Raw genomic sequence first — 27348 nt, forward strand, 5'->3', positions numbered from 1 at the left:
CTGTGGGTTTTGTGTCATACTTAAGAAATCATTGCCTAATCCAATGTCATAGATTTTCACTTAGAGTTTTATAATTTTAGCTCTAAGAGTTTTCTTCTAAGAATTTTATAGTTTTAGTTCTTAAGTTTAGGTCTTTGATCCATTTTGAATTAATTTTTGTAAATAGTATGAGGTAAGAGTCCAACTTAATTCTCCTGCATGTGTCTATTTAGTTTTCCCAGCACAATTTGTTGAGAAGACTTCCCTTACCCCATTGAATAGTCTTGGCACCCTTACCAAAAATCAGTTGTCCATTTATGTGAGATTATATTTCTGGGCTCTCTTTTCTATCTCATTGGTCCATATGTCTATGCTTATGTCAGTACCACATTGTTTTGATTATTGTAGCTCTAAGTAAGTTGTGAAATTGAGAAGTATGGTTCTCCAACTTTGTTCTTTTTCAAGAATGATGTCTTGGGACTTCCCTGCTGGTCCAGTGGTTAAGACTCTGCACTTCCACTGCAGGGGTAATGGGTTCAATACCTGGTCAGGGAACTAAGATCCTGCATGTCACACGGTCCAGCCAAAAAAATAAAAAATAATTTTTAAAAATGATGTCTATTTAGGGTTCCTTGGGATTCTATTTAAATTTTAGGATGGGTTTTCCATTTCTGTAAAAATTGCTGGATTTTTGGTACAGATTGCATTAAATCTCTAGATCCCTTTGGGAAGTGTTGTCTTCTCAAATAATATTAAATCTTCCAGCCCATGAATATGGCATATCTTCCCATGTATTTAGGTTTTTAAAATTTCTTTCAGCAATGCTTTGTAGTATTTAGTGTACAAGTCTTTTGCCTCCCAGGTTGAATTTATTCCTAAGTATTTTATTCTCTTTGATACTATTCTAAATGCAATTTAAATAAATCGTCAGAGTGTTCACTGCAAGTATATAGATATAGAGCTGATTTTTGCACACTGACTTTGTATTTCACAAATTTGTCAAATTCATTTATCAGCTCTAACAATATTTTTGTGGATTCTTTAAGATTTTCTATATATAAGATCACGTCATCTGTGTAGAGAATTTAACTTCTTCCCTTCCAGTTTGAATATGTTTTATTTCTTTTTCTTGCTTGATTGCTTCAGCTAAGACTTTCAGTATGATGTTAAATAGAAATGGTGAAAGTGGGCACCTTTGTCTTGTTCCTGATGTTAGAGGAAAAGCTTTCAGTCTTTCACCATAGAGTACGATATTAGCTGTGGAATTTTCATATATGGGCTTTATCATGTTTATGAAGTTCCCTTTTAGTCTCAGTTTATTGAGTGTTTTCCTCAAGAAAGTGTGTTGAATTTTTCTAATATTTCTGCATCAGTTATGATGGTCATGTGGGATTTTTCCTATTAATTCATTCTATTAACATGGTGTATTACATTGATTAGTTTTTTATGTTGAACCACCCTTGAATCATCTTGGAAATAAATCCCATGTAGTTATGATGTATAATCCTTCTAATATGCTGCTGAATTCAGCTTCCTAGTAATTTATCAAGGACTTTTGCACTTATCTTCATAAGGAAAATTGGTCTATAATTTTCTTTTCTTGTAGAGTCTTTATCTGGTTTTGGTATCTGGGTAATTGTGGCCTCTTAGAATGAGTTTTAAAGTTTTTCCATCTTTTCAATTTTTTTGAAGACTTTAAGAAAGATTGGTGTTAAATTCTTCTTTAAATGTTGGGTAGAACTCACATTGAAACCATCTGGTACTGGGCTTTCTTTGTTGGGAAGTTTTTGATTCCTGAGTTAATCTCCTTACTTGATGTGGATTTATTGAGGTTTTCTATTTCTTTATGATTCAGTTTTGGTAGATTTTGTGTTTCTATAAATTTGTTAAGTTCATCTATGTTATCCAATTTGTTGGCATACAAGTGTTCATAGTATTTGCTTATAATTTTTTATTTTTGTAAAATTGGTAGCAATGTCCCAAATCAGTAAATTTCTGATTTTAGTAAGTTTAGTCTTCTTTCTTTTTTTCTTACTGAATCTTTGTCAATTTTGTTGATCTTTTTAAAGAAACAGCTTCTGACTTTGTTGATTTTCTCTATTATTTTTCTGCTTTCTATTTTATTTATCTCTACTCTGACCTTCATTATTTCCTACATTATGTTAGCTTTGGGTTTAGTTTGCTCTTCTATTTATAGTTTCTTAAGGTGTACCATTAAGTTGTTGGTTTATTTCCCCTTTTTTTATCTTGATTCTTTTCTTTTAATGATGTATTTTGAAGATCATTGTTTATCAATACCTGTGGGTATTCTTCATTCATCTTTCTTGCTACAGAGTATTTTATTGCATGTGTGTACCATCACTTATTTACCCTGTCTTCTGTTGATGGACATTTAGATTGTTTTCAATTTTATTGGTATTACAAACAATGCAGCAATTGATATTACCATGAAAATCTTTTGATTCAGTGAGGCTTGCACTTGGCTGAAGGTAAAAGAAAACTCAACTTTAAAAAACTTAGAGTGTATTTTTCTCTTACAGAAAGGAGTCCAGAGGAAGGAATTCCAGAACAGGGACAGTTGCTCAATGTCATCTTCAGGAATCCAGACTCCTCCTACCCTCTCTGCCTTCCTTAGTGAATGACTTTCATCTTCATACTTACAGAATGGCTGCTGCTCCTTCAGGCATTTCTTCTGCATTCCAGACCAGAAAAAAGAGGACGAAGAGCCAAAAGACATGTCCATGAGTTCTGTCCTTTCTTTTTTAAGTGTCCTTTTATTTATTTATTTAAACATCTTAATTGGAATATAATTGGTTGCAATGGTGTGTTAGTTTCTGCTTAATAACAAAGTGAATCAGCTATACATATACATATATCTCCATCTCTCCTCCCTCTTGCATCTCCCTCCCACCCTCCTTATCCCACCCCTCTTTGTGGTCACAAAGCACCGAGCTGATCACCCTGTGCTATGCAGCTGCTTCCCACTAGCTATCTATTTCACATTTGGTAGTATATATTAGCCTATGTCACTCTCACTTCGTCCCAGCTTACCCTTCCCCTCGCTGTGTCCTCAAGTCCGTCCATTCTCTACATCTGCCTCATTATTCCTGTGCTGCCCCTCGGTTCTTCATAACCATTTTTTTTATTCCACATATATGTGTTAGCATATGGTATTTGTTTTTCTCTTTCTGACTTACTTCACTCTGTATGACAGACTCTAGGTGCATCAACCTCACTACAAATAACTCAATTTCATTCCTTTTTATGGCTTAGTAATATTCTATTGTATATATGTGCCACATCTTCTTTATCCATTCATCTGTTGACGGACACTTAGGTTGCTTCCATGTCCTGGCTATTGTAAATAGAGCTGCAATGAACATTGTGGTACATGACTCTTTTTGAATTATGGTTTTCTCAGGGTATATGCCCAGTAGTGGGATAGCTGTGTCATATGGTAGTTAGTTCTATTTTTAGTGTTTTAAGGAACCTCCATACTGTTCTCCACAGTGCCTGTATCAATTTACATTCCCACCAACAGTGCAAGAGGGTTCCTTTTTCTCCACACCCTCTCCAGCATTTCTTGTTTGTATATTTTTTTGATGATAGCCATTCTGACTAGTGTGAGGTGATACCTCATTGTAGTTTTGATTTGCATTTCTTTAATGATTAGTGATGTTGAGCATTCTTTCATGTGTTTGTTGGCTGTCTGTATATCTTCTTTGGAGAAATGTCTATTTAGGTCTTCTGCCCATTTTTGGATTGGGTGGTTTGTTTTTTAGATATTGAGCTGCATGCACTGCTTATAAACCTTAGAGATTAGTCCTTTGTCAGTTGCTTCATTTGCAAATATATTCTCCCATTCTGAAGGTTGTCTTTTCCTCTTGTTTATGGTTTCCTTTGCTGTGCAAAAGCTTTTAAGTTTCATTAGGTCCCATTTGTTTATTTTTGTTTTTATTTCCATTTCTCTAGGAGGTGGGTCAAAAAGGATCTTGCTGTGATGTATGTCATAGAGTGTTCTGCCTATGTTTTCCTCTAAGAGTTTGATAGTGTCTGGCCTTACATTTAGGTCTTTAATCCATTTTGAGTTTATTTTTGTGCATGGTGTTAGGGAGTGTTCTAATTTCATTCTTTTCCATGTAGCTGTCCAGTTTTCCCAGCACCACTTGTTGAAGAGTCTGTTTTTTCTCCATTGTATATTCTTGCCTCCTTTATCAAAGATAAGGTGACCATATGTGCGTGGGTTTATCTCTGGGCTTTCTATCCTGTTCCATTGATCTATATTTCTGTTTTTGTGCCAGTACCATACTGTCTCGATTACTGTAGCTTTGTAATATAGTCTGAAGTCCAGAAGCCTGATTCCTCCATCTCCGTTTTTCTTTCTCAAGATTACTTTGGCTATTTGGGGTCTTTTGTGTTTCCATACAAATTGTGAAATTTTTTGTTCTACTTCTGTGAAAAATGCCAGTGGTAGTTTGATAGGGATTGCATTGAATCTGTAGATTGCTTTGGGTAGTAGTCATTTTCACAATGTTGATTCTTCCAATCCAAGAACATGGTATATCTCTCCATCTATTTGTATCATCTTTAATTTCTTTCATCAGTGTCTTATAATTTTCTGCATACAGGTCTTTTGTCTCCTTAGGTAGGTTTATTGCTAGGTATTTTATTCTTTTTGTTGCAATGGTAAATGGGAGTGTTTCCTTAATTTCTCTTTCAGATTTTTCATCACTGGTGTATAGGAATGCAAGAGATTTCTGTGCATTAATTTTGTATCCTGCTACTTTACCAAATTCATTGATTAGCTCTAGTAGTTTTCTGGTAGCGTCTTTAGGATTCTCTATGTATAGTATCATGTCATCTGCAAACAATGACAGCTTTACCTCTTCTTTTCTGATTTGGATTCCTTTTATTTCTTTTTCTTCTCTGATTGCTGTGGCTAAAACTTCCAAAACTATGTTGAATAATAGTGGTGAGAATGGGCAAACTTGTCTTGTTCCTGATCTTAGTGGAAATGGTTTCAGTTTTTCACCATTGAGAACGATGTTAGCCGTGGGGTAAGTTCCCTCTATGCCTACTTTCTGGAGGGTTTTTATCATAAATGGGTGTTGAATTTTGTTGAAAGCTTTTTCTGCATCTATTGAGATGATCAGATGATTTTTATCCTTCAATTTGTTAATATGGTGTATCACATTGATTGATTTGCATATACTGAAGAATCCTTGCATTCCTGGGATAAACCCCACTTGATCATGATGTATGATCTATTTCTCCTTTTTTAACATATATATTTACAACTATAAATTTCCACTTTAGCATTGCTTTTAATGCATCCCATGAGTTTTTGTACATTGTGTTTTTATTTTCATTTGTCTCAAGGTATTTTCTAATTTTCCTTGTCATTTCTTCTTCGACCTACTGTTTCTGTAAGACTGTGTTGTTTAATTTCCACATATTTGTGAATTTTCCAGTTTGCCCCTGTTACTCATTTCTAATTTCATTCCATTATGATCAGAAGATATACTTTGGATGATTTCAACCTTTTTAAAATTTATTAAGACTTATTTTGTGACCTAATATATGGTAAATACTAGAGAATATTCCATATGCACTTAAGAATAATGTGTATTCTGCTGTTTTTGGGTGGAATGTTCTGCATATGTCTGTTACGTCTAGTTGGTTTAAAGTGTTTGTACAAGTCATACAGTTTCTTATTTATCTTCTGTCTGTTTTTGCTCTACATTATTAACAGTAGTGTATTGAGTTCTCCAACTATTATTATAGAACTTTCTATTTCTCTCTTCAGCATGTCAGCTTTTGCTTCATATATTTTGGGGTTTCTTTTATATATAACGTAGTACAATATCAGTTGAAGGTAGACTGGCATGAGTTAAAGATATATACTGTAACCCTAAAGCAGCCAATAAAATAAACAAAAAAGAATAATGGTACTAAAACAACAAATAAAATTAAATAGAATCATACAAAATACTAAATTGACCCAAACAAAAACAGAAAAAATAAGAAAAAGGGAATAAAGGATATATGGGACAAACAGAAAACATAGGAGGATGGTAGATTTCTAATGTTTATAATTGTTATATCTTATTGCTATATTAAATGTTTTATCAATATATGATGAAACCTTTTTTCATTTACAGTCTATTTGTCTGACAATAATACAGCCAAGTCGGCTCATTTTTGGTTACTATTTGCATGGAGTATCTTTTTCCATCCTTTTACATTAAATGTATTTTCATCCTCATATCTAAAGTGAATATTTTGTAAACAGAATGTTTTTTAAAATATGATCTTCCAAATCTGTATTTTAATAGGAGAGAGTAATCCTTTTACATTTAATATGATTACTTAAAAAGAAGAATTTACTTCTGCCACTTAGCTATTTGTTTTCTATGGTTTTTGTACCTCAATTTTCCATTACTGACTTTTGGGGGATTGCAATTAACATATTAAACTTAATAAACACATAGTTTGAATAATACATAAGATGATATAATATTTTACAAAAATTATGCTTCCATACATCCCCATTTCTTCCCTTTTGGGTTCTCCTCTTCAACCCTTTGTGCTGTTATTATCACAGATTATCACCTTATGCATTGTAGTCCCCTTAACATGAATTTATAACTGTTGTTTTATACACTTGCCATTTAGTTTATATAGGAAAAAGAGAGAAGTTACAAATCAAATGAAAAGAACAATAATACTGGATTTTATATTTATGCTTGTTATTTTTTCTTATGGATGTGAGTTACTGTCTGGTGTCCTTTCATTTCTGCCTGAAGGATTCCCTTTAGTGTTTCTTGTAGGGAAGATCTATTGGTAATGAAATCTCTCAGCCTTTGTTTACCTGGCATTGTCTTAATTTCTCTTTCATTCTTGAAGGATAGTTTTGCTAGATACAGAATTCTTGGTTGACAGGGTTTTTTTTTTCTTTCTTTAAGGACACAAAGCATGTCATTCCACTGCCTTCTGGCCTCTATGGTTTCTAGGGAGAAATCATCTGTTAATTTTATTGAGAATCACTTGTATGTGACAAGTCACTTGTACCTTCCTGCTTTCAAGATCCACTCTTTGTCTTTGGGTATTGACAGGTTGATGATAATGTGTCTTGGTGTAGATCTCTATACGTTTATCCAGCTTGGAGTTAGTTGAGCTTCTCAGGTGTATATATTCATGTATTTCATCAGATTTGAGATTTTTTTTTTTTTTGCCAAATATATTTTCCTGCTCCTTTCTCAATGTCTTCTCCTTCTGGGCGTCCCATAATGCATATGTTGAACACTTAACAGTATCCCACCGGTCCTTCAGGCTTTGTTCATTTTTCTTCATTCTTTTTTCTTTCTGTTCCTCTGAATTTATTATTTCAATTGTCCTTATCTTCAACTGATCCTTTCTTCTGCCTGCTCAAATCTGATTTTGAATACCTCTAGTGAGTTTTTCCTTTCAGTTTTTGTGCTTTCCAGCTCCAGAATTTCCATTCAGTTCCTTCTCTTTATTTATCTTCATTTGTATTCTTATTTTATACAGACATTATTTTCTTGATTTCCTCTACTTCTTTGTCAATGATTTCCTAAAAATCATTTAATATATTTAAGAAAGTTGATTTAATATCTTTGACTAATAATGTAAATGTCTGGGCTTCCTCAGGGATGGTTTCTGTCTAATTCTTTGTTCCTATGAAGAACTTTACTGTTCTTTGTAGGTATTGTAATTTTTTGTTGAAAACTGGACATTTTGAGTTGTGGTAACTCAAACTATAATGCTGTGGGAATTCTAGAATTCCAATTCTGCCCCTCATCAGGGATTGCTGGATTTGCTTGTAGAAGGTTGAAGCTATACAATGTAACTTTTCCAAACTGTTTTTGAGAAGCATGTACTCCTTGTGTGTGATCATTAAAGTTTCTGTTCCATTGTCTCTGCAATCAACCTGTGACACAACAAAGGTATCCTTAAGCATCTGGCTCCCAAAAGGGGAAAACGTAGATACTGTCTCTTTAAACCCTCTCCAAGCCAGGAAGACATTATAGCCCTTTGGGTTTGAAACAATGGCTAACTTCTGAGTCAGCTCCTCAGTGATTAACAATAAAAACCTATGATCCAAATTTTTGGAGGACAAGGTCCATATTCCCCACCATGGCCCCAGCAAGCTGCACCAGGAACTGGGTTGCTGCCTTCCAGGGTGCTGGAGTGTCAGGCATGGTAGCCACTACCATGCAATCACTAAAATTCACCAAAATTTAATGAAATTAAATACCAGCTTCTTCATCGAGTACTCCCCTGGATCCTGTAAGAGGTCTATTAGACCAGGGTTGCAAAATAGTTACACAGACAGTTCCTACCAGCTCAGATGTCATTTCTGTGAAGAGTCATATTCCTGGGGCTTTCTACCCTGCTGTATTCCCTGATATCACTTCTTTGTGGTTTTAATTTGCATTTCCCTAATAACAAATGATGTTGAGCATCTTTTCATGTGCTTATATGTCACCTGTATATTTTCTTTAGTGATGAGTCTGGTCAAATTATTTCCCAAATTGTACCTTGGGATTTTTTTTCTTAATGAGTTTTCAACGTTTTATTATGTATTATGAATACAAGTTTTTATCATATAAATGATTTGCAAATATTTTCTACCACTGTAACTTGTCTTTTCATTATCTTAACAGTATCTTCCTAAGAGTTCAAATTCTTAATTTTGATGAGGTTCAATTTTCCAGTTTTTCTTTTACAGATCATGCCTTTGGCACTATCTAAAATATCTTTAAATAACAAAATATCACAAAGACTTTCCCTTATGTTTCTTTCTAGACCTTTTACACTTCTTGGTTGCACATTTAGGTCTAACAGCTTTTTTTTACTAAATTTTTAAGCTAATTTTTGTATATTTGTGAGATATGGATTAAACTTATCTATTTTTTTACTCCCATATGGAAATCCAATTAGGTAAGCACCAGTTCTTGAAAAGGTTACCTTTCTCCATAAGTTGCTTTTGCATTTTTGGGGGGTTGAAAATCAACCCCAAATGTGCAGGTCTATGTCTGGACTCTCTATTTTGTTACATTGATCTCTTTTTCATGATGCCAGTATCACACTGACTTAATTACTCTAGACTTATAGTAAATCTTTAAATTAGGTAATGTGAGTTCTCTACTTCTGTTCTCTCTTTTTCTTCAAAGTTATTTTGGCTATTGTAGGTCTTTTGTATTTCCATATAAATACAGTATATCTCTTTATTTAGATTTTTCCATGATTATTTCATTAGCATTTTAAAGTTTCGTTTTAAATTGTACACTATGTGTACAACATAGTGATTCATAATTTTTGAAGGTTATATTCCATTATAGTTATTATAAAATATTGGCTGTATTCCTTTTTCTGTACAGTATATCTTTGTAACTTATTTATTTTATACATAGTAGTTTGTACCTCTTAATCCTCTACCCCTATCTTGCCCCTCCCCCTTCCCTCTCCCCATGGTAACCACTAGTTTGTTCTCTGTATCTGTGAGTCTGTTTCTTTTATGTTATATTCAGTAGTTTGTTTTTTTATTTAGATTCCACATATTAGTGATATCGTACAGTATTTGTCTTTCTCTATCTGACTTATATCACTTATCATCATACCCCCCAAGTCCATCCATGTTGTTGCAAATGACAAATTTTCATTTTTTAATGGCTGAGTAGTATCCCATTGCACATACATACCACATTTTCTTTATCCATCCAACTGTTGGTGGACACTTAGGTTGCTTCCATATCTTGGATATTGTAAATAATGCTGCTATGAACATTGGGGTACATATATCTTTTTGGTGTTTTTTTTTTTTCTTTAGGCATATAACCAGGAATGGAATTGCTGGATCGTACGGTAGTTCTATTTTTAGTTTTCTTGAGGAACCTCCATACTGTTTTCTACAGTGGCTACACCAATTTACATTTCCACCAACAGTGTAAGAGGGTTCCATTTTCTCCACATCCTCACCAACATTTGCTATATCTTGGTCTTCTTGATAAAAGCCATCTTAACAGGTGTGAGGTGATAACTTGTTGTGGTTTTGATTTGAACTTTTCTTATGATTAACAATGTTGAGCATCTTTTAATGTTCCTTTTGGCCATCTGTATGTCTTCATTGGAAAAATGTCTATTCATATCTTCTGCCCATTTTTAAATTGGGTTGTTTAAATTTTGATGTTGAGTTGTATGAACTGTTTGTATTTTTTAGATATTAACCCCCATCAGTCATATCATTTGCAAATATTTTCTCCCATTCTGTAGGTTGTCTTTTCATTTTGTTGATGGTTTCCTTTGTTCTGCAAAAGCTTATAAGTTTAATTAGGTCCCATTTGTTTATTTTTGCTTTTGTTTCCTTTAGCATTTTGAAGTTTTGAGCATATAAGTTTTATGTATGTTTTGTTAGATTTACACCTAAGTATTTTATTTTTGTAAGCAATTGTAAATGGCATTGTATTTTTAATTTTGATGTCCACATGTTCATTGCTAAGTATATGGAGATATACTTGATTTTTGTCTGCTGATTTTGTATCCCATGACTTTGCTGAATTCACTTGTTAGTTTTAGGAGATTTTAGTAGATTCTTTGGTATTTTTCTATGTTGATAATCATGTTATCTGCAAATGTGGACAATTTTATTTCTCCTTTCCCATCCATATGTCTTTTACTTCCTTTCTTGCTTTATTGTTCTGGCTAGACCTTCCAGTGTTTTGTTTAATAGCAGTGGTGAGAAGAAAATATACTGGTTCTCAATCTTAGGAGAAAAGCATTTAGTCTTTCACCATTAAGTATAATGTTAACTGTAAGGGTCTGTTTTGTTTTGTTTTTTGGTAGATGATCTCTATAAGGTCAATAAAGTGTTTGCCTCTTCTTATTTTTCTGAGGGTTTTTCTCATGAATGAGGGCTGAATTCTGTTAAATACTTTTCCTGCATCAATTGATATGATCACATGATTTTTCTTTTTTAGCTTGATTTTGATTTCCCCATATCAAATCAGTCCTGTATTCCTGGAATAAACCTCACTTGGTCATGGTATATAATTCTTTTTTTTCTTCTGATTTTTAAAAATTTTATTGAAATATAGTTTATTTACAATGTTGTGTTAATCTCTGCTGTATATCAGAGTGATTCAGTTATACATATATATATTCTTTTTAATATTCTTTTCCATTATAGTTTATCACAAGATATTGAATATAGTTCTCTGTTCTATACAGTAGGACCTTGTTGTTTATCCATCCTGTATATAATAGTTTTCATCTGGTAATCCCAAACTCCCAAACCTTCCCTCCCCCAGCCCCCTCACCCTTGGCAACCACAAATCTGTTCTCTATATCCGTGACTCAGTATCTGTTTCATAGATATGTTCATTTGTGTTGTATTTTAGATTCCATATATAAGTGATATCATATGGTATTTGTCTTTCTCTTTCTGACTTACTTTGCTTAGTATGATAATCTATAGGTATCCATGTTGCTGAAAATGGAATTACTTCATTCTTTTCTATGACTGAGTAATATTCCATTGAAACACACACACACATATATATTTAGTTTTTTAAGGAATATCCATACTGTTCTCCATAGTGGCTGTACCAATTTACATTCCCACCAACAGTGTAGGAGGGTTCTCTTTTCTCCACACTCCCTCCAGAATTTGTCATTTGTAGACTTTATAATGATGGGCATTCTGACTGGTGTGAGGTGATACCTCACTATAGTTTTGACTTGCATTTCTCTAATAATTAGTGATGATGAGCATCGTTTCATGTGTCTGTTGGCCATCTGTATGTCTTCTTTGGAGAAATGTCTATTTAAGTCTTCTGCCCATTATTCAGTTGGGTTGTTTTTTGTTGTTGTTGTTATTGGGTTGTAGGAGCTGTTTGTATATTTTGGAAATTAAGCCCTTGTCAGTTCCATCATTTGCAAATATTTTCTCCCAGTCTGTAAGTTGTCTTTTCATTTTGTTTATGGTTTCCTTTGCTGTGCAAATCTTATAAGTTTGATTAGGTCCTGTGTGCTTATTTTTGTTTTTATTTCTATTGCCTTGGGAGACTGACCTAAGAAAACATTGGCACTATTTCAGAGAATGTTTTGACTATGTTCTCTTCTACGAGTTTTATGGTGTCATGTCTTATATTAAGTTTTTAACAAATTTTATTTTTGTGTATGGTGTGAGGGTGTGTTCTAACTTCATTGATTTGCAGGGTGTGTTCTAACTTCATTGATTTGCATGTGGGTGTCCAACTTTCCCAACACCACTTGCTGAAGAGACTGTCTTCTCCCCGTTGTATATTCTTGCCTCCTTTGTTGAAGATTAATTGACCCTAGGTGTACAGGTTTACTTCAGGGCTTTCTATTCTGTTCCATTAATCCATATGTCTATTTTTGTGCCAATACCATGCTGTTTTGATTACTGTAGCTTTGTAGTATTGTCTGAAGTCTGGGAGGGTTATGCCTCCTGCTTTGTTCTTTTTCTTCAGGATTGTTTTGGCTATTCTGGATCTTTTATGGTTTCATATAAATTTTAGGATTATTTGTTCTAATCTATGGAAAATGTCATGGCTAATTTTATAAGAATTGCATTAAATCTGTAGATTGCTTTGTGTAGTATGGCCATTTTAACAATATTAATTCTTCCAATCCAAGAGTATGGGATATCTTTCCATTTCTTTGAATCATTTTCAATTTCCTTTATTAAGGTTTTGTTGTTCTCAGCATATGTCTTTCACCTTCCTGGTAAGGTTTATACCTAAGGTTTTTTTTTCTTTGGATGCAGTTTTAAAAGAGATTGTTTACATTCACTCTCTGATATTTCATTGTTAATGTAAAGAAATGCAACTGAATTCTGTATGCTTATCTTGTATCCTGCTATCTTGCTGAGTTTATCAGTTCTAGCAGTTTTGGTGTGGAGTCTTTAGGGTTTTCCATATATAGTATCATGTCATCTGCATATAATGGCAATTTTCCCTCTTCCCTACCAATTTTAATACTTGTTATTTCTTTTTCTTGTCTGATTGCTGTGGCTAGGATTTTCAATTCTATGTTGAATAGAAGTGGTGAGAGTGAGCATCCTTGTCTTGTTCCAGATTTTAGCAGGAAGGCTTTTCACCATTGAGTATTATATTGGCTGTGGGTTTGTCATAAATAGCTTTTATTGTATTTAGATTTATGTTCCCTCTATACCCACTTTCATAAGGGTTTTTATCATGAATGGATGTTGAATTTTATCAAATGTTTTATCTGCATTTATCAAGATGATCACATGTTTTTTGCATTTTCTTTTGTTCATGTGGTGTTTCACATTGATTGATTTGCATAAGTTGAACCATCCTTGTGACCCTGGGATGAATCCAACTTGATCATGGTATATGATCCTTTTTTAAGTGTTGTTGGCTTTGGCTTGTTAATATTTTGTTGATAATTTTTGCATCTATATTCCTCGAAGATATTGGCCTGCAATTTTCTTTTTTGGTAGTGTCTTTGTCTGGTTTTGGTATCAGGGTGATGATGACTTCATAGAATGTCTTTGGGAGTGTTCCTTCCTCTTCAATCTTTTGGAAGAGTTTGAGAAGTGTCAGTATAATTTCTTCTTTGTATGTTTGGTAGAATTCGCCTGTGAGGCCATCTGGTCCTGGACTTTTGTTTATAGGGAGTTTTTAAATTACAGATTCTATTTCACTTCTAGTGATCAGTCTGTTCAAGTTACCTGTTTCTTCTTGATTCAGTTTTGGTGGGCTGTATGTTTCTAGAAACTTGTCCATTTCTTCTAGGTTGTCTAATTTGTTGGCATATAATTGTTCATAGTATTCTCTTATGGTTTTTTAAAATTTCTGTGGTATCAGTAGTGATTTCTCCTCTTTAATTTCTTATTTTGTTTATTTGGGTCTTCTCTCTTTTCTTCTTGATGAACCTGGCCAGAGGTTTGTCAATTTTATTTACCTTTCAAAGAAAAAGCTCTTGGTTTTATTGATTTTTTCTATTTTTTAATCTCTATTTTATTTATGTCCTCTCTGATATTTATTATTTCCTTCCTTCTGCTGACTTTAGGTTTTGTTTGTTCTTCTATAATTCTTTTTTTACATTGTTGTTCTCTGTTTGCTAATCTTTTGTTAAGGACTTTTGTGTCTATAGTAGTCAGAGATATTGGTTTGTGGTTTCTTATTTTTGTACTGCCTTTGGTTTTCTTATCATATGCTGGGACATAAAATTAATTGGGAAGTGTTCCCTCTTCTTATATGCTCTGGAAAAGATTGTGTAGAATTGCTGTTAATTTTTTCTTTTAATATTTGGTAGAATTCTCTGGTTAAAACATCTGGGCCTGTAGATTTTATGTTTCAGTCTTTTAAAGTTATCAATAGTTATTGGCTATTCAAATTGTCTATTTCACATTGGGCCATTCATGTCTTTCAAGATTTATCCAAGTTTTCAAATTTATATGTATAGAGTTCCGTAGTATTTTCTTGTTATCTTTTGATGTGTGTAGGGGCTGTAGTGATATCCCCTGCTTCACTTATGATATTGATAATGTGTGTCTTCTCTCTTGTCAGCCTTATTAGAACTTTGTCAACTTTACTGATCATTTCCCTGTTTTTTCCTGTTGTTAATATCATTGCTTTCTGCTCTTCTTTATTATTTCCCTCCTACTTTCTCTGGATTTACTTAGCTCTTGTTTTTCTAGTTTCTTGAGGTAGAAGCTTAGATTTGAGAATTTTTCTTTTTTCTACTGTAAGAATTTAGTGTTATAAAATTCCCTCTCAGCACTGCCTTAGCTGACTCCTGTAAATATTGATATGTTGTATTTTACTTTTCATTTATTCAATGTATTATTAAATTTCCTTGAGACTTCTTTGACCCATGGATTATTTAGAATGTGCTGTTCAGTATTCAAGCATATGGAGATTTTCCTGTTATGTTTATGTTATTAATTTCTAGTTTTATTTCACTGTCATCAGAGAACACATTCTGTGTGTTTTCAATTCTTTTAAATTTGTTGAGGTTTGTTTTATGGCCCAGGCTATGGTCAATTTAGGTATATGTTCTGTGAGCATTTAAAAAGAATGTGTCTTCTGTTGTTTTAGGGTTGAGTGTTCAATATATGTTGATTAGATTCTGTTGGTTGATGGTGTTGTTGAGTTGTTTTACACCCTTGCTGATTTTCTGCCTAGCTAGTCTATCAATTGTTGAGAGGTGCTGTAGTCTCCAACTATAATTGCATATTTGTCTATCCTTTCAGTTCTATTCATTTGGGGTTCACATGCTTTGAACCTCTGTTGTTTGTGCATCACATTTAGGATTGCTATAGTGTCTGGGTGGATTGACCCTTTTAGTGTTATATAATGTCTCTGTCTCTGGTAATTTTATTTCTGAAGTTCAACTACTTTGATATTAAAATGGCAACTCCTTCTTTATTTGATTACTGTTTGCACGGTATATATATTTCCATCCTTTAAATTTCATCCTGCTTATATCATTACATTTGAAATAAGTTTCTTGTAAATAGCATATAGTTGGGTCATGTTTTTTAATCCACTCTGCCAGTCTCTTTTAATTGGTGTATTTGGACCATCTATATTTAATGTAATTATTGAAATATTAGGGTTTAAGTCTGCTGTTTAATTTTGTTTTCTGTTTGTTCTGGTTTTTGTTTTTCTGCTTTATCTTACCTACATTCCCTTGGATTACTTGATAATTTTTAGAATTCTATTTTGATTTATCTAAAGTGTTTTTAGTTTATCTTTGTATAACTTCTTTATTGGTTGCTCTAAGTATTAAATGATGTATATATACCTTATTACTATTATTGGTGTCAACATTTTACTTATTAAAGTGAAGTATAGAAGGCTTACCTCCCTCTATGTCCCTATACTTTCCACTACTTATAACATAATTGTCTTAAGTATTACTTCTACACATATTGAAAACTACCATCATTATTGGTATTATTTTTGTTTCACCATCATTCATAATTTAGGAGTCTCAAGAGGAGAAGAAATATGTATTTTCTTTTCCCCTCTTCCTTTTTTTACTCTTTTCACGTTTCTTCCTTCTTTCTCAATGTTTTATGACTTCTTCTATTGTTTCCTTTCTGTTTCGAGAAATTCCCATAGCCATTCTTTGAGAGTAGATCTGTTGGCAATAAATTCACTTAGTTTTCCTTTTTCTGAGAACGTCTTGATTCCTCCTTCATTCCTTAAGTATACTGAATTCTAGGTTGACAGTTCTTCTGTTTTGGAACTTCAAAAACATTTTGTCACTTCTTCCTGGCCTCCATGGTTTCTACTGAGAAATATACGTCATTCTAAATGTTTTTTCTCCTATAGGTAAAATGTCATTTCTCTCTCGCTGCTTTCAAGATTTTCTTCTTTGTCTTTAATTTTCAGATGTTTGACTATGCTGTGTCTTGTCATGGATTTCTTTGGGTTTATAGTATTTGGGGTTTGCTTAGCTTCTTCAACCTGTGGCTTATATCTCTTGCCAAATTTGTGGAATTTTCAGCCATTATTTCTTGTACTTTTTCAGTCCTTCTCTCTTTCCCCTCTTCTTCTGGGACTCCAATGACATGTATGTTAGATCTTTTGTCATAGTCCCACAGGTTCCTGAGGCTCTGTTCCTTTTTATTTTTTTTCCAGTCTATTTTCTCTCTGTTGGTTAGTCTTGGTAATTTCTATTGTTCTATCTTCAAGTTCATTGATTCTTTCCTCTGCCTCCTCCAATTTGGTATTGAGTCCATTCACTGAGATTTTTGGTTTTGGTACTAAATTTTTCAAATTTAAAATTTCCATTTGGCTCTTCAGGTTTTCTATTTCTTTGCTGATATTTTCTATCTCTTTGCTGAAATTTCTATTTTTCATTTGTTTTAAGCATGTTCAAATTACTCATTGAAACATTTTCATGATTGTTACTTAAAATTTATGTCAGATAATAATAACTCTGTCATTTGGTGTTGGTATGTATTAATTGACTTTTTTCATTCAAGTTGAGATTTTTCTATGACAAGTGATATGTCACTTAGTATGACAATTGACATTTGTTTGAAACCTGGACACTTTGGGCTATGTATTATAAGACACTGAGTCTTTTTTATATCTTCTGTCTTAGTTGGCTTCTTTTGAAACTGCTTTGGTAGAGGAGGTGTGGAGTTCTTCCTGTTACTGCCACATGTTATTGCCATATGATGTGGAAGCCCAGGTTCCCCCTCAGCTTCCTTACAGTAGGCAGGCATGGGGATTCCAGTTCCCCACCAGACCTTTGCTGACACTACCCTAGCTACTAAGGGCAGGAGTGCCTCCTTACTTCTCCCCACATGGCCTGTACTGTCACAGCATTGGAGTGGACTCATTATCAATGAGTGGTAATTCTCCACTAGACCTCTTCTGATACCACCCCAGCATGGAGGGTGATGGTTACCTCATAACCACTGGGTTGAGGTGGAAGTCTAGGCTCCCCATGTAGTCTCATGTGGCACTGTGGGGCAGGCCTCAATATCTCCTGGCAGGGATAGAAGTCCTGGATCCCTAGCTGGGCCTCTCTGAAACCATTCTGTAGGGAACTTGGGGAGCCTATTTAATGCTTGACAAAGGTGGAAGACTAGGTCCCTCTTCCAGCCTTTGATGGTGAGGCTGGAGGTCAGGTTGCAGCTTCTTCTATGGTATTTGGCTGTAGTAGAGCAGTTATTGTCTAAAAGTTTTCTGTTTTCCTAGTCCTTTGTTTAGACAGAAAGCTGCCTTCCACTGAGGCTTCTTAAATTTTGGTCTGTCTCATGTTGTTTTTCTGTTGCCAGTGTTTGACTGCTCTATGTACCTCATATAAGTGGAATCATATAGTATTTGTCTTTTTCTGACTGGCTGACTTAGCATAATGTCCTAAAGGTTCATCTCTGTTATAACATGTTGCAGAATTTCTTTACTTTTTAAGCTGAATAATATTCTATTGTATGTTTATACCACATTTTGCTATCCATTCACCAAAAATGGATGCTTTGGTTGCTTCCACATTTTAGCTATTGTGAATAATGCTGCTATGTACATGGGTGTACAAGTATCTCTTCAAGACCCTGCTTTTAATTCTTTGGGTATACACCCAGAAGTGGAATTCCTGGGTCTTATGGTAATCCTATTTTTAATTTTTAAAGGAACCACCATACTGTTTTCCACAGTGGCTGCATTTTACATTCCCAGTACACAATGGGTTCCAATTTTCCCACATCTGCACCAAGACATTGCTTTCTGTTATTTTGATAATAGCCATCCTAATGAGTGTGAAGTGGTATATAATTGTAGTAAGTTTTCAAATCAGGAATTGAGAGTCCTCCAGTTTTGTTCTTTTTTTTCTTTCAGGATTATTTTAGCTATTCAGGGTCCCTTGAGATTCCATATGAATTTTAGAATGGGTCTTTCTATGCCTACAAAAAAATGTCATTGGAATTTTGATAGGGATTGCATAGAATCTGTAGATCACTTTGGGTTATCTTGACATTTTGACAATGTTAAGCCTTCCAATCCATAAACATGGGATATGTTTCCACTTAGTTAAGTCTTCTTTAATTTCTTTCAGCAATGTTTTGCTGTTCTCATTGTACAAGTCTTTCACCTCCTTGGCTAAGTTAATTCCTATGTAATTTATTTTATGCAATTGCAAATGGTATTGTTTTTGTAACTTCCTTTTCAGATTGTTCAGTTTTTGTGTTTAGAAATGCAACTGATTTTTGTGTGTTGACTTTGTGATCTGCTGCTTTGTTGTATTTATTTATTAGATTTTTTTTGAGTCTTTAGGATTTTCTATACATAAGATCATATCTGTAAACATAGATAGCTTTAATTGTTCCTTTCCAATTTGGATGCCTTTCATTTCTTTTTCTTGCTTAATTACTCTGATTAGAACTTCTAGTACTTTGTTGAATAGAAGTGGTGAAAGTGGGCATCCTTGCCTTGTTCCTGATCTTTGAGAAAAAGCTTTCAGACTTTCACCACTGAGTATCCATCATGTTGGCTGTAGATTTTTCACATATGGCCTTTATTATGTGGAGTTGTTTTCTGTTTAATCTATTTTGTTGAGTGTTTTTATCACGAAAGGGTGTTGCAGTTATAAAGTGCTTTTTCTGTATCAACTGAGATGATCATGTGAGTTTTTTCCCTATATTTTGTTGATGCGGCATATTACATTGATCAATATTCATATGCTGAATCACCCTTGCATTCCAAGAATAAGTCGACTTGGTTATGGTATGCAATCCTTTCAATATGGTGCTGAATTCTGTTTGCTAGTATTTTAATGAGGATTTTTGCATCAATATTCATAAAGGATATTGGTCTTTAAATTTTCAGTTATCCCTACTCGAAGCTTTATTATTATTATTATTTTAAAAAATTATATCTCAAAGCTCTTAATTTTTTTAATTTTTATTTATATATATATTTTTTGGCTGTGTTGGGTCTTCATTTCTGTGCGAGGGCTTTCTCTAGTTGCAGCAAGCAGGGGCCACTGTTCATCGCGGTGCGCGGGCCTCTCACTGTCGTGGCCTCTCTTTGTTGCGGAGCACAAGCTCCAGACGCGCAGGCTCAGTAGTTGTGGCTCACGGGCCCAGTTGCTCCACGGCATGTGGGATCTTCCCAGACCAGGGCTCGAACCCGTGTCCCCTGCATTGGCAGGCAGATTCTCAACTGCTGCGCCACCAGGGAAGCCCCGAAGCTTTCTTATTTATTTCCTTCCTTCTGCTAGCTTTTGGCTTAGGTTGTTCATCTTTTTCTAGTTCCTTAAGTTATAAAATTAGGTTGTTGACTTGAGATCTTTCTTTTTTCCTTTTTTAATGTCAGCATTTATAGCTATACATTTCCCCCTAAGTATTGCTTTCCCTATGTTCCATAAGTCTTGGTGTGCTGTGTTTTCATTTTCATTTGTCTCTAAGTATTTTCTAATTTACCTTATAAAATCTTCTTTGGCCCACTGGGTGCTTAAAAGTGTATTTCCAAAATTTCTTGAATTTTCAAGTTTTACTTATATTATTGATTTCTAACTTCATCTAGTAGTGGTCAGAGAAGACATTTTGTATGCTATCCACCTTTTAAAATCTATTGAGACTTTTTTTTTGGGGAGTAAAATTGCTTTACAATGCTGTGTTAGTATCTGCTGTACAATGAAGTGAATCAGTTATATGTATACCTATATCCCCTCCCTCTTGGACCTCCCTCCTTCCCACCCACTCCCCCCCACCCCCCCCATCTAGGTCATCACAGAGCACCGAGCTGAGCTCCCTGTGCTACACAGCAGATTCCCACTAGCTATCTATTTTACACATGGTAATGTATTTATGTCAAACCTAATCTCTCAATTCGGCCCACCCTCTCCTTCCCTTGCTGTGTCCACATGTCTGTTCTCTACATCTACATCTCTATTCCTACCTTACAGATAGGTTCATCTCTACCATTTTTCTAGATTGCACATATATACGTTAATATACAATATTTGTTTTTCTCTTTCTGGCTTACTTGACTCTGTATGACAGACTCTAGGTCCATCCACATCTCTACAAGTGACCCAATTTTGTTCCTTTTTATGGCTGAGTAAGATTCCATTGTATATATGTACCACACCTTCTTTATCCATTCATCTATTGTTGGACATTTAGGTTGTTTCCATGTCCTGGCTATTGTAAATAGTGCTGCAATGAACACTGGGGTACATGTGTCCTTTTGAATTATGGTTTTCTCAGGGTATATGCCCAGTAGTGGGATTGCTGGGTCATATGATAGTTCAACTTTTAGTTTTTTAAGTAACCTCCATACTGTTCTCCATACTAGCTGTATCAATTTACATTCCCGCCAACAGTGCAAGAGGGTTCCCTTTTCTTCACATCCTCTCCAGCATTTATTCTTAGTAGATTTTTTGATGATGGCCATTCTGAATGGTGTGAGGTGATACCTCATTGTAGTTTTGATTTGCATTTCTCTAATAATTAGCGATGTTGAGCATCTTTTCATGTGCCTCTTGCCCATCTGTATGTCTTCTTTGGTGAAATGTCTATTTAGGTCTTCCACCCATTTTTAAATTGGGTTGTGGTATTTTTCTTTTTTTTTTTATTTTGAGCCCCATGAGCTGTTTGTATATTTTGGAGAGTAATACTTTGTCCATTGCTTCGCTTGCAAATATTTTCTCGCATTCTGAGAGCTGTCTTTTCATCGTGTTTACAGTTTTGTTTGCTGTGCAAAAGCTGTTAATTAGATCCGATTTGTTTATTTTTGTTTTTATTTTCATTACTCTAGGAGGTGGGTCAAAAAAAAATCTTCCTGTGTTTTATGTCAAAGAGTGTTTTTCCTATGTTTTCCTCTAAGAGTTTTATAGTGTCCAGTCTTACATTTAGGTCTTTAATCCATTTGGACTTTATTTTTGTGTATGGCGTTAGGGAGTGCTCAAATTTCATTCTTTTACTTGTAGCTGTCCAGTTTTCGCAGAACCACTTATTGAAGAGGCTGTCTTTTCTCCACTGTATGTTCTTGCCTCCTTTGTCATAAATTAGGTGACCATATGTGTGTGGGTTTCTCTCTGGGCTTTCTATCCTGTACCATTGATCTATATTTCTGTTTTTTGTGCCAGTACCATACTCTCTTGATTACTGTAGCCTCGTAGTATAGTTTGAAGTCAGGGAGCCTGATTCCTCCAGCTCCGTTGTTCTTTCTCAAAATTGCTTTGGCTATTCATGGTCTTTTGTGTTTCCATACAAATTGTAAAAACTTTTGTTCTAATTCTGTGAAGAATGCCTTGGTAGTTTGACAGAGATTGCATTGAATCTGTAGATTGCTTTGGGTAGCATAGTCATTTTCACAATATTGATTCTTCCAATCCAAGAACATGGTATATTTCTCCAACTGTTTACGTCATCTTTTATTTCTTTCATCAGTGTTTTACAGCTTTCTGAGTACAAGTGTTTTGCCTCCTTAGGTAGGCTTATTCCTAGGTATTTTATTCTTTTTGGTACAATAGTAAATGGGATTGTTTCCTTAATTTCTCTTTCTGATTTTTCATTGTCAGTGTATAGGAATGCCAGAGATTTCTGTGCATTAATTTTGTATTCTGCAACCTTACCAAATTCATTGATTAGTTCTAGTAGTTTTCTAGTGACATCTCTAGGTTTTTCTATGTATAGAAATGACATATATCATGTCATCTGCAACAGTGACAGTTTTACTTCTTCTTTTCCAATTTGGATTCCTTTTATTTCTTTTTCTTCTCTAATTGCTGCTGCTAGGACCTCTGAAACTATGTTGAATAAGAGTGGCGAGAGTGGACATCCTTGTTTTGTTCTTGATCTTAGGCGAAATGTTTTCAGTTTTTCACCATTGAGTATGATGTTTGCTGTGGGTTTGTCATATATGGCCTTTATTATGTTGAGGTAGGTTCCCTCTATGCCCATTTTCTGGAGTGTTTTTTTCATAAAGTGGTGTTGAATTTTGTCAAAAGCTTTTTCTTAATCTATTGATCATATGATCATATGGATTTTATTCCTTAATTTAATATAGTGTATCACATTGATTGATTTGTGTATATTGAAGAATCCTTGCATCCCTGGGATAAACGCAACTTGATCATGGTGTATGATCCTTTTAATATGTTGTTGGATTCTGTTTGCTAGTATTTTGTTGAGGATTTTTGCATCTATATTCATCAGTGATACTGGTGTATAATTTTCTTTTTTCATAATATCTTTTGCTGGTGTTGGTATCAGGGTGATTGTGGCTTTATAGAATGAATTTGGGAGTGTTCCTCCCTCTGCAATTTTTTGGAAGAGTTTGAGAAGGATTGGTGTTAGCTCTTCTCTAAATGTTTGAGAGAATTTACCTGTGAAGGGCTTCCCTGGTGGCGCAGTGGTTGAGAGTCTGCCTGCCAATGCAGGGGACACAGGTTCGAGCCCTGGTCTGGGAATATCCCACGTGCCACGGAGCAACTAGGCCCGTGAGCCACAATTGCTGAGCCTGCGCGTCTGGAGCCTGTGCTCCGCAACAAGAGAGGCCGCGATGATGAGAGGCCTGCGCACCGCGATGAAGAGTGGCCCCCACTTGCCACAACTGGAGAAAGCCCTCGCACAGAAACGAAGACCCAACACAGCCATAAATAAATAAATAAATAAAAATTAAAAAACTTAAAAAAAAAATTTCTGGTGTTGCATTTAATAAAAAAGGAAAAAGAAACAAGTGAAATTAATTTAAAAAAAAAAAAAAAAAAAGAATTTACCTGTGAAGCCATCTGGTCCTGGACTTTTGTTTGTTGGAAGATTTTAAATTACAGTTTCAATTTCATTACTTGTGAGAGGTCTGTTTATATTTTCTAATTCTTCCTGGTTCAGTCTTGGAAAATTGTACCTTTCCAATAATTTGTCCATTTCTTCATGGTTGTCCACTTTATTGCCATATGGTTGTTTGTAGTAGTCTCTTATAATCCTTTGTATTTCTGTGGTGTCAGTTGTGATTTCTCCTTTTTCATTTCTAACTTTATTGACTTGTGTCCTCTCCTTTTTTTTCTTGATGAGTCTGGCTAAAGGTTTATCAATCTTGTTTATCTTCTCAAAGAACCAACTTTTAGCTTTATTGATCTTTGCTATTGTTTTCCTCATTTCTATTTCATTTATTTCTGCTCTGATCTTTATGATTTCTTTCCTTTAGTGACTTTGGGTTTTCTTTGTTCTACTTTCTCTAGTTGCTTTAGGTGTAAGGTTAGATTGTTTATTTGAGATTTTTCCTGTTTCTTGAGGTGAGATTGAATTGCCATAAACTTCCCACGTTTTTTAAAAAATATTTTATTTTTTATTTTATTTATTTATTTATTTATTTTTGGCTGCATTGAGTCTTCATTGCTGTGCAGGCTTTCTCTAGTTGCAGTGAGCGAGCGCTACTCTTTGTTGCAGTGTGCAGGCTTCTCATTGTGGTAGTTTCTTTGTTGCAGAGCATGGGCTCTAGGCATGCAGGCTTCAGTAGTTGTGGTTCACAGGCTCTAGAGAACAGGCTTAGTAGTTGTGGCACATGATCTTAGTTGCTCTGCAGCATTTGAGATCTTCCCAGATCAGGGCTTGAACCCGTGTCCCCTGCATTGGCAGGAGGATTCTTAACCACTGTGCCACCAGGTAAGTCCCTAAACTTCCCTCTTAGAACTGCTTTTGCTATGTCCCATAGGTTTTGTTTCATTGTGTTTTCATTGTCATTTGTTTATATGTATTTTTTTATTTCTTCTTTGATTTCTTCAGTGATCTCTTGTGTATTTAGTAGCACACTGTTTAGCCTCCATGTGTTTGTGTTTTTTAGCTTTTTTTCCTGTAATTGATTTCCAATATATTGTTGTGGTCAGAAAAGATGCTTGATATGATTTCAATTTTCTTAAATTTACCGAGGCTTGATTTGTGACCCAAGATGTGATCTATCCTGGAGAATGTTCCGTGTGCACTTGAGAAGAAAGTCTATTCTGCCACTTTTGGGTGGAATGTCCTACAAATATCACTTAAATCTATCTGGTTTATTGTGTCATTTAAAGCATGTGTTTCCTTATTTATTTTCTGTGTGGATGATCTGTCCATTGGTGTAAGTGGGTTGTTAAAATCCTCTACTATTATTGTGTTACTGTTGATTTCCCTTTTTATGGTTGTTAGTATTTGCCTTACGTATTGAGGTGTTCCTATGTTGGGTACATAAATATTTATAATTGTTATATCTTTTTCCCGGATTGATCCCTTGATCATTATGTAGTGTCCTTCCTTATCTCTTGTAACAGTCTTTATTTTAAAGTGTATTTTATCTGATATGAGTATTGCTACTCCAGCTTTCTTTTGATTTCCTTTTGCATGGAATATCTTTTTCCATCCCTTCACTTTCACTCTGTATGTATCCATAGGTCTGAAGTGGGTCTCCTGTAGACAGCATATATACACGTCTTGTTTTTGTTTCCATTCAGCCAGCCTGTGTCTTTTTTGGGAGCATTTAATCCATTTACATTCAAGGTTATTATCGATATGTATGTTCCTATTACCATTTTCTTAATTGTTTTGTGTTTGTTTTTGTGGTTCTTTTTCTTCTCTTGTGTTTCCTGCCTAGAGAAGTTCCTTTAACATTTGTTGTAAAGCTGGTTTGGTAGTGATGAATTCTCTTAGCTTTTGCTTGTCTGAAAAGCTTTTGATTTCTCTGTTGAATCTGAATGAGATCCTTGCTGGATAATCTTGGTTGTAGGTTTTTCTCTTTCATCATTTTGAGTATATCCTGCCACTCCCTTCTGGCTTGCAGAGTTTCTGCTAAAAAGTCAGCTGATAACCTTATGGGGATTCCTTTGTATGTTATTTTTTGCTTTCCCCTTGTTGCTTTTAATATTTTTTCTTTGAATTTAATTTTTGTTAGTTTGATTAATGTGTCTTGTTGTGTTTCTCCTAGGGTTTATCCTGTATGGGACTCTCTGCCCTTCCTGGACTTGGCTGACTATTTCCTTTCCCATGTTAGGGACGTTTCCCACTATAATCTCTTCAAATATTTTCTCAGAGACTTTCTCTATCTCTTCTTCTTCTGGGACCCCTATAATTCAAATGTTGGTGTGTTTAACTTTGTCCCAGAAGTCTCTAAGACTGTCCTCATTTCTTTTCATCCTTTTTTCTTTATTCTGCTGCTCAGCAGTTATTTCCACCATTCTATCTTCCAGCTCGCTTATTCACTCTTCTGCCTCAGTTATTCTGTTACTGTTTCCTTCTAGTGTATTTTTCATGTCAGTTAATTGTGTTGTTCATCTCTGTTTGTTCTTTAGTTCTTCTAGATCTTTGTTAAACATTTCTTGTATTTTCTCAATCCATGCCTCCATTCTGTTTCCAAGATTCTGGATCATCTTTGCTATCATTACTCTGAATTCTATTTCAGGTAGGTTGCCTATTTCCTCTTCATTTATTTGGTCTTGTAGGTTTTTGCCTTGCTCCTTCATCTGTGACATATTTTTTTGTCATCTTTTTTTTTGTTTTTGATGGGTAGGACTGTGTTACTGTCTTACTGGTTGTTTGGCCTGAGGCTTCCAGCAGTGGAGTTTGTAGGCTGCTGGGTAGAGTTGGGTCTTGGTACCAAGATGATTACCTCCAGGAGACCTCACTCAGACAAATATTCCCTGGGGTCTGAGGTTCTCTGTTAGTCAGTGGTTCGTACTTGGAGCTCCCACTGCAGTAGCTCTGGCCCAACCCCCGGTTCATGAACCAAGATCCTGCAAGCAGCGTGGGGTGGAAAAAAAGAAAAAAGAAAAAAAGGAACAGAACAATAACAAAGAGTAAAAAATAAAATAGGATTAGAAAACTAACAGGTATGTTAGAAAGAATAAAAAAATAAAAATATAGATGAAACAACAACCAGAAGGTAAAGCAGAACCACAATAGTAAAAAAGAGGGGAAAAATTAAAAAAAAGCTGGAAAACGCCTTGGCTGTGGGGGGCCAGGCTTAGGCAGGTGTAGGGTTTAGGTGGTGGGTAAGGCCTATGCTTAGGACCCACAGGCCTGGAAAAGGCCCTGGGGGGTGGGGGGTGGGGCTTATACTCAACGCAGTAGGCAGTGTCCAGGAGTGCCTCTGGCCTTGGAGGTTGGAGGACCAGGTCCACGACCCCAGCAGGCTCACTGGGCCCAAGTGAGTGAGGGAAATGTTAGGTGCATTCCCCCCTGATCCTCCCTTGAAGGGCCCCTCCCCATTGGCCTCTCTTCTTCTTCCCCTCCTTCCTCCCTCCTATGCCCCTAGGAGCTACGCGGCCAAAGGGGGTCCTGAAGGCAGGGGACAAGACCCCAAAGCCCAACAGGCTTCCTGGGGCCGAGTGGGTGGGGGAAACACCCTCTGCACCTCCCCTGATCCTCTGATCCTGGAGGGCCCCTACCCATCTGTCTCTCCTCCTCTTCCCACCCCCTGCCCATGCCCCAGGACCCCTGCAGCCAGAGGGGGCCTTGGAGAAAGGAGGACCAGGTCCAGGAGACCAGCAGGCTTCCTGGGGCCTGAGTGGGTGGGAGAAACACTTGCCACACCTCCCCTGATCCTCTGGTCCTGGAGGGTCACCCTCCCACCGTCCACCTCTCCTCCTCTTCCCCCCTCTTCCCTCCCTCCCACGCCCCTAGGACCCATGGGGCTTGAGGGGGCCCCAGAGAATGGAGGACCAGGCCTGGGAGCCCAGCAGGTTTCCTGGGGCCTGAGTTGGTGGGGGGAATGCCCTCCATGCCTCCCCTGATCCTCCAATCTTGGAGGGCCCCTCCCCATCCACCTCTGCTCTTCTCCCCCCACCTCCTCCTACGCCCCTAGGACCAACGCAGCCCAGAGAGGGCCTTGGAGGGTGGGAGACCTGGCCTGGGAGCCCAGC

The 27348-nt window shown here is 35.7% G+C and overlaps 1 long non-coding RNA gene across 1 annotated transcript; it reads right to left on the reverse strand.

Moving 5' to 3' along the window:
- Positions 1-353: 353 nt before the first annotated feature.
- Positions 354-27044, reverse strand: LOC309664561. The gene is made up of 2 exons (XR_014265929.1): positions 23239-27044; positions 354-22845 (listed from the first exon to the last, which is right to left on the reverse strand). It is a non-coding gene; the product is annotated as an uncharacterized lncRNA (long non-coding RNA).
- Positions 27045-27348: the final 304 nt, after the last annotated feature.

This window comes from Balaenoptera physalus (assembly GCF_965194825.1).
Source record: "Balaenoptera physalus genome assembly, chromosome: 7".
NCBI classification, from domain to species: Eukaryota; Metazoa; Chordata; class Mammalia; order Artiodactyla; family Balaenopteridae; genus Balaenoptera; species Balaenoptera physalus.